At 44.2% G+C, this 7,760-nt stretch overlaps 2 pseudogenes; both read left to right on the top strand.

Moving 5' to 3' along the window:
- Positions 1-1,115: 1,115 nt before the first annotated feature.
- LOC119334178 lies at positions 1,116-3,242 on the top strand (annotated as a pseudogene).
- A 1,853-nt stretch (positions 3,243-5,095) lies between these two features.
- LOC119334180 lies at positions 5,096-7,317 on the top strand (annotated as a pseudogene).
- The last annotated feature ends 443 nt before the right edge of the window (positions 7,318-7,760 follow it).

A 7,760-nucleotide genomic window follows, 5' to 3' on the forward strand; every position in this document is an offset into this window, starting at 1 on the left:
TAAGTATATAAACGCATAGACCTATGATTGGTGGGCCAGTCAGAGGATGTGTATTACTCCCTCCGTTTCTTTTCAGTCTGCATATAAGATTTGGTCAAAGTCAAACTTTGTTAGGTTTGACTAAGTTTATAGAAAAAATATCAAGATTCATAATATGAAATCAATATTGTTAGATGCATCATGAAATTAATTTTCATACTATATAGCTTTAGTATTGTATATGTTAATATTTTTTCCTACAAAGTTGGTCAAACTTTACAGAGTTAGTCAATCTTTACAAAGTTTGAATTTGACCAAATCTTATATGCAGACTAAAACGAAACGGACCAAGTACGTTGTCTAAGCCGGCCGGCCGTGACTAATCACTCACATTGTTCTTATCAATATAACATGTAAGAATCAATCAACAACCTTCATTATCTGATTCCAATTTACACAACCGCTTTGCAAGAAGAACCACATTCATACATTCCAGGTGTAAAACCGAAAAAGATCCAGGTCTAAAACACCTAAACCCCGTCATCTACAGGCGTAAAAATGGCGGACAATTGAACAAAATGATATTTCGTGATACCCTGGTCCTCATCCCACAGAACACCATCTATATAATGATCAAGTTTGCTTTAAACCCCAACCGGCAGGCGGCAGGCCAAAGACTTGAACAGTGTGTACGCTATGTTGGATCCAAGCTAGCATGGCAACTGAAGATAAAAATTTATCTACATGTTCTTGTTTATTGATGATGCCAACTTTGATGATGCATGCTTACTTGTGAATTGGCCAGCAGCTGTTTGTTGAGTTGTTTAAGCTGGCCGGCCGGCCGGTGACTAGTCAAGCGAGTTTTCTTATCTACCCTCAGAGTCGCATCATGCCAAATGGATGTACTAGGTGCCACCTCTATAGAAAAAAGAGGACTTCGCTTCTCTAACCAATCGTACAGTTGGTCAAATCCTCTAGCCAACCAGCTATTCCCAAAAACCCGGTTCAGATTTAGAGGATTTCTTCCTTGATTTCACCTGCTCTGGCCGGTGGAATCTATTCCAAGGGGGCATTAGTCTTTCCCCCCTCCAATAGCACACACACAAGAGCACTCAGATTGATCTCCCAATCCCACCATGGCCGAAGCAATTGTAGGTTTACTAATCGTCAAGCTGGGTGCGGCCTTGGCGAACGAGGCAGCAACCTTCGACACATCGCTGCTTTGCAGTGAAGCCTCGGCCCTCAAGGGTCTGCTCGGTCAGATCAGTGAAGCCAAGTATGAGCTTGAAAGTATGCAGGCATATCTGAAAGGTGCAGAGCGGTTCAAGGACGCCAATGATAGAACTGGCCTCTTTGTCGAGAGGATCAGGGGCTTCGCTTTCGAGATCGATGATGTGGTCGACGAGTTCACCTATAAGTTGGAGGAGAAGCATGGAGGGTTTGTTGCCAAGATGAAGAAGAGGATCAAGCATGTCAAGACCTGGCGCCGACTTGCGCACACGTTTAAAGATATCAATGGCAGACTTCAAGGTGCTATACAAAGGAAGGAGCACTACGCCATGCCAGAAATTGGCAGAAATGATGGCCACAGGGCTCATCGAGTTTTCAATTTCTCAAGGGACGAGGACCATGTAGGGATCTTTGAGCACAAGCAGCAATTGATGCAATGGCTGACAGGTGACATGCAAGACAAAAGAATCAAGATTTCCACTGTGTGAGGCATGGCAGGTGTGGGGAAAACAACTTTGGTTGCTCATGTGTACAAAACTGTAAAAGTAACCTTCGATGCTGCTGCATGGGTAACTGTGTCGGAGATTTGTCATGTTGAAGACTTGCTGAAGAGGATTGCTAGAGAATTTGGCATGCCAATTGATGCACCTAAAATGGAGATTAGAATCCTGGCTGAGACCATCTACGAGTACCTCCAAGGTAAAAGATACATCTTAGTTCTAGATGATGTTTGGACTACTAATGTTTCGTTGGAGATATGGACTGTCTTTCCATCTAGTGGACAATTTGTTATCACATCAAGAAAGCATGAAGTATCATTATTGGCAACTAATATGTCTTCAGTTCATTTGGAACCACTTGACAAATCGAACTCTTGGGAGTTATTCTACAAATCAGCCTTTTGGAATGATCCTGATAGAAAGTGTCCACTCGAGTTATAGAACTTAGCTTGGAAATTTGTGAAGAAGTGTGAAGGTTTGCCTATTGCTATTGTATGCATAAGCAGCCTACTATCCGGAAAAAGTCAAACATCTGTAGAATGGAAAAAAATATATGATGAGTTAGAGCTCTAGTTGGTAAAAAATGTGATGCCTTGCATTGAGCCAATTCTAATGGTCAGTTTGGAGGACCTTACATATGATTTGAAGAATTGTTTCTTACATTGTGCATTGTCCCCCATCAAGAGGAGGACAATAATGAGGCATTGGATTACTGCTGGATTCATCAATGAAAAGGAGAACAAAACATTGGAGGAAGTGGCAGAGGGGTACTTTACTGAACTTGTGAGCCGAAGCCTACTACAGGTGGTCAAGAGGAATCATACTGGGCGGTTAAAATGTTGTCAGGTGCATGATATCATACGACTTATTGCCCTCAATAAAGCTGGTGAAGATTGTTTTGGTAAAGTTTATGATGGCTCTGGTGCATTCTCTATTGAGCACACACGTCGAATATCAATCCAGAGTGGAAACCTTCAACGACTGATTGAATCTGATGCTACACATGTCCGTGCAATCCATGTTTTTAACAGATATATCAATATTGATTTGCTGAGGCCTATCCTAGAATCTTCGAACCTGCTCTTAACACTGGATCTGCAAGGTACCCGTATCAAGATGCTGCCGACTGAGGTATTCAACTTGTTCAATCTACGGTATTTGGGCCTTAGATATACTAATAATGAAAGTCTACCTGAAGACATAGGAAAGTTGCAAAACTTAGAAGTCCTGGATGCTGTGAACAGTGCACTGTCGTATTTACCAAACAACATTGCAAAACTTTAGAGGTTGAGATACCTGTTTGCAAGTTATGCGTTGGTGGGCATTTTGAAGGATTGGGCGATTGGCATTTTCTTTGTACCAAAGCACGAGGTGTTTTGCTTGCAGATGCACGCCAATTTATCCTTCCCGTTGCAACGCACGGGCACAGGGGCGGACCCAGGATTGGGCCACGCCCAGGGCCCAGGCTGCTACAGTGGCCTCTACAGTGTCACTGCAGTCTCGCTACAGTGTGCAGTATTCTACAGTAGATGAAGTGGCTCATCCTCACGCCCCAGGCCCAGGCTCCCCGGCCTGGGTCCTGGATCCGCCACTGCATGGGCATATGTCCTAGTGTTTACCTAGAGACGTAAACTGCACATAGAATGCTTTGTTTCTACCTTCCCTGACTGTATTGGCAGGCCATGTGATTGTCAGAAGCTGCAACTGTTCACTTTCAGAACCCAACATCATCTCAAACTGAAGAATTATTACCTCCTTCAAATTCCATTGGACGATGGGCTTCACCGAACAGCCGAACACCGATTTGCCTCACCTGTATCGGCATAATGACAATGTCTGACACCCTTGTCCTCCCGATCGAGCAGTTAGAGCCGTCGGTCGGACCCCGACACTGTCGCCATGGAAGTCGTCCCTCCCGGCCATCGGCCGCCGCCACGGAGGGCTGCGACCACATGAACCCGCCTGCCAAACTGTTTTTTCGGAAGAGTTTTCCACTGACGCGGCTGTTCTTGCCTAACGATTGTGGGGATGAGACTAACTTGGCTGAAAAAAGGCCCACCTAACCACAGTGCTCTGATCTGCACCGCAGAGTAGCAGCCCTTTTAGGACATAGGTCCCCAAGTTTGTTTAACGATGTCAGTCAAAGATGGCAAAGCCTTCCTACTCTCGTTCGCATATACATATACAATTAGAGACACCGTCACACTGAGAGCTGAATTATAGCTTCTCCCGTCAAAAAAAGATAGCTGAATGATAGCTAGAAACTCTTAAGTATATAAACGCATAGACCTATGATTGGTGGGCCAGTCAGAGGGTGTGTGTATTACTCCCTCCGTTTCTTTTCAGTCTGCATATAAGATTTGGTCAAAGTCAAACTTTGTTAGGTTTGACTAAGTTTATAGAAAAAATATCAAGATTCATAATATGAAATCAATATTGTTAGATGCATCATGAAATTAATTTTCATACTATATAGCTTTAGTATTGTATATGTTGATATTTTTTCCTACAAAGTTGGTCAAACTTTACAGAGTTGGTCAAACTTTACAAAGTTTGAATTTGACCAAATCTTATATGCAGACTAAAACCAAACGGACCAAGTACGTTGTCTAAGCCGGCCGGCCGGTGACTAATCACTCACATTGTTCTTATCAATCTAACATGTAAGAATCAATCAACTGCCTTCATTATCTGGTTCCAATTTACACAACCACTTTGCAAGAAGAACCACATTCATACATTCTAGGTGTAAAACCGAAAAAGATCTAGGTCTAAAACACCTAAACCCCGTCATCTACAGGCGTAAAAATGGCGGACAATTGAACAAAATGATATTTCATGATACCCCGGTCCTCATCCCACAGAACACCATCTATATAATGATCAAGTTTGCTTTAAACCCCAACCGGTAGGCGGCAGGCCAAAGACTTGAACAGTGTGTACGCTATGTTGGATCGAAGCTAGCATGGCAACTGAAGATAAAAATTTATCTACATGTTCTTGTTTATTGATGATGCCAACTTTGATGATGCATGCTTACTTGTGAATTGGCCAGCAGCTGTTTGTTGAGTTGTTTAAGCTGGCCGGCCGGCCGGTGACTAGTCACGCGAGTTTGCTTATCTACCCTCAGAGTCGCATCATGCCAAATGGATGTACTAGGTGCCACCTCTATAGAAAAAAGAGGACTTCGCTTCTGTAACCAATCGTACAGTTGGTCAAATCCTCTAGCCAACCAGCTATTCCCAAAAACTTGGTTCAGATTTAGAGGATTTCTTCCTTGATTTCACCTGCTCTGGCGGGGGGAATCTATTCCAAGGGGGCATTAGTCTTCCCCCGCTCCAATAGCACACACACAAGAGCACTCAGATTGAGCTCCCAATCCCACCATGGCCGAAGCAATTGTAGGTTTACTGATCGTCAAGCTGGTTGCGGCCTCGGCGAACGAGGCAGCAACCTTCGGCACATCGCTGCTTTGCAGTGAAGCCTCGGCCCTCAAGGGTCTGTTCGGTCAGATGAGTGAAGCCAAGTATGAGCTTGAAAGTATGCAGGCATATCTGAAAGGTGCAGAGCGGTTCAAGGACGCCGATGATACAACTGGCCTCTTTGTCGAGAGGATCAGGGGCTTCGCTTTCGAGATCGAAGATGTGGTCGACAAGTTCACCTATAAGTTGGAGGACAAGCATGGAAGGTTTGTTGCCAAGATGAAGAAGAGGATCAAGTATGTCAAGACCTGGCGCCGACTTGCGCACAAGTTTAAAGATATCAATGGCAGACTTCAAGGTGCTATACAAAGGAAGGAGCACTACGCCATGCCAGAAATTGGCAGAAATGATGGCCAGAGGGCTCATCGAGTTTTCAATTTCTCAAGGGACGAGGACCTTGTAGGGATCTTTGAGCACAAGCAGCAATTTATGCAATGGCTGACAGGTGACATGCAAGACAAAAGAAGCAAGATTTCCACTTTGTGGGGCATGGCAGGTGTGGGGAAAACAACTTTGGTTGCTCATGTGTACAAAACTGTAAAAGTAACCTTCGATGCCGCTGCATGGGTAACTGTATCGGAGAGTTGTCATGTTGAAGACTTGCTGAAGAGGATTGCTAGAGAATTTGGCATGCCAATTGATGCACCTAAAATGGAGATTAGAATCCTGGCTGAGACCATCTACGAGTACCTCCAAGGTAAAAGATACATCTTAGTTCTAGATGATGTTTGGACTACTAATGTTTGGTTAGAGATATGGACTGTCTTTCCATCTAGTGGACAATTTGTTATCACATCAAGAAAGCATGAAGTATCATTATTGGCAACTAATATGTCTTCAGTTCATTTGGAACCACTTGACAAATCGAACTCTTGGGAGTTATTCTACAAATCAGCCTTTTGGAATGATCCTGACAGAAAGTGTCCACTCGAGTTACAGAACTTAGCTTGGAAATTTGTGAAGAAGTGTGAAGGTTTGCCTATTGCTATTGTATGCATAGGCTGCCTACTATCCGGAAAACATCTATAGAATGGAAAAAAGTATATGATGAGTTAGATCTCCAGTTGGTAAAAAATGTGATGCCTCGCGTTGAGACAATTCTAAAGGTCAGTTTGGAGGACCTTACATATGATTTGAAGAATTGTTTCTTACATTGTACATTATTCCCAGAAGATTATTCCATCAAGAGGAGGACAATAATGACGCATTGGATTACTGCTGGATTCATCAATGAAAAGGAGAACAAAACATTGGAGGAAGTGGCAGAGGGGTACTTGACTGAACTTGTGAGCTGAAGCTTACTACAGGTGGTCAAGAGGAATCATACTGGGCGGTTAAAATGTTGCCAGGTGCATGATATCATACGACTTGTTGCCCTCAATAAAGCTGGTGAAGAATGTTTTGGTAAAGTTTATGATGGCTCTGGTGCATTCTCTATTGAGGACACACGTGGAATATCAATCCAGAGCGGAAACCTTCAACGACTGATTGAATCTGATGCTACACATGTCCGTGCAATACATGTTTTTAACAGATATATCAATATTGATTTGCTGAGGCCTATCCTAGAATCTTCGAACCTGCTCTTAACACTGGATCTGCAAGGTACCCGTATCAAGATGTTGCCGACTAAGGTATTCAACTTGTTCAATCTACGGTATTTGGGCCTTAGATATACTAATATTGAAAGTCTACCTGAAGACATAGGAAAGTTGCAAAACTTAGAAGTCCTGGATGCTGTGAACAGTGCACTGTCGTATTTACCAAACAACATTGCAAAACTTCAGAGGTTGAGATACCTGTTTGCAAGTTATGCGTTGGTGGGCATTTTGAAGGATGGGGCGATTGGCGTTTTCTTTGTACCAAAGCACGAGGTGTTTTGCTTGCAGATGCACGCCAATTTATCCTTCCCGTTGCAACGCACGGGCAGAGGGGCGGCCCAGGATTGGGCTACACCCAGGGCCCAGGCTGCTACAGTGGCCTCTACAGTGTCACTGCAGTCTTGCTATAGTGTGCAGTATTCTACAGTAGATGAAGTGGTTCATCCTCACGCCCCAGGCCCAGGCTCCCCCGGCCTGGGTCCTGGATCCGCCACTTCACGGGCATATGTCCTAGTGTTTACCTAGAGACATAAACTCCACATAGAATGCTTTGTTTCTACCTTCCCTGACTGTATTGGTAGGCCATGTGATTGTCAGAAGCTGCAGTTGTTTACTTTCAGAACCCAGCATCACCTCAAACTAAAGAATTATTACCTCCTTCAAATTCCATTGGACGATGGGCTTCACCGAACAGCCGAACACCGATTTGCCTCACCTGTATCGGCATAATGCCAATGTCTGACACCCTTGTCCTCCCGATCGAGCAGTTAGAGCCGTCGGTCAGACCCCGACACTGTCGCCATGGAAGTCGTCCCTCCCGACCATCGGCCGCCGCCACCGCGGGCTGCGACCACATGAACCCGCCTGCCAAACTATTTTTTCGGAAGAGTTTTCCATTGACGCGGCTATTCTTGCCTAACGATTGTGGGGATGAGACTAACTTGGCTGAAAAAAGGCCCACCTAACCA

Source organism: Triticum dicoccoides, chromosome 7A (assembly GCF_002162155.2).
Source record: "Triticum dicoccoides isolate Atlit2015 ecotype Zavitan chromosome 7A, WEW_v2.0, whole genome shotgun sequence".
NCBI lineage: Eukaryota > Viridiplantae > Streptophyta > Magnoliopsida > Poales > Poaceae > Triticum > Triticum dicoccoides.